Genomic DNA, 539 nt, shown 5'->3' with positions numbered 1-539 from the left:
AAAGGGGAAATATAATTAAAAATATGAAAGAACACTGAAACAAATGACCTAATTGTATTTCAATTGAATACCATAACCACACTGAAGGGAAGATAGTGAAATAACAAACTAATCAAAGTAACTTATGTACACGATATTTAAATATATACCCTCACTAAATAAGAGTTGTCAGGAAGATATGGCACCTCAGAAGCAATGAACACACTTAGTGCTCATATCTTGTTCTCTATTAACTCTCTTCACTAAAATGAACCAGGTCACCTTGAAGAAATGTCTAATACATTTCAGGGCTGAGGCAAGATAGGCACAAGATAATTCTGGCATTTTTTGTTATGCTAAAAAGTAAGGAAGTACTACCAGAGGATGCAGGTGTGTCATAAGGATACAGGTGACAGTTTGAAGGGGCTCTGACTGGCCAAATCTGGAATAACTTGAGCACCAAAATAATTGCATACATTAATAAATTATAATCCACTGAACAAATGAGAATTAATAAATAGAAGAATAAATAAATGGAGAAGAGAGATATGTTCTTTAAA

This window comes from Propithecus coquereli, unplaced genomic scaffold (genome assembly GCF_000956105.1).
Source record: "Propithecus coquereli isolate 6110/MARCELLA unplaced genomic scaffold, Pcoq_1.0 Scaffold82, whole genome shotgun sequence".
NCBI lineage: Eukaryota > Metazoa > Chordata > Mammalia > Primates > Indriidae > Propithecus > Propithecus coquereli.
This window is presented reverse-complemented; position numbering follows the sequence as displayed.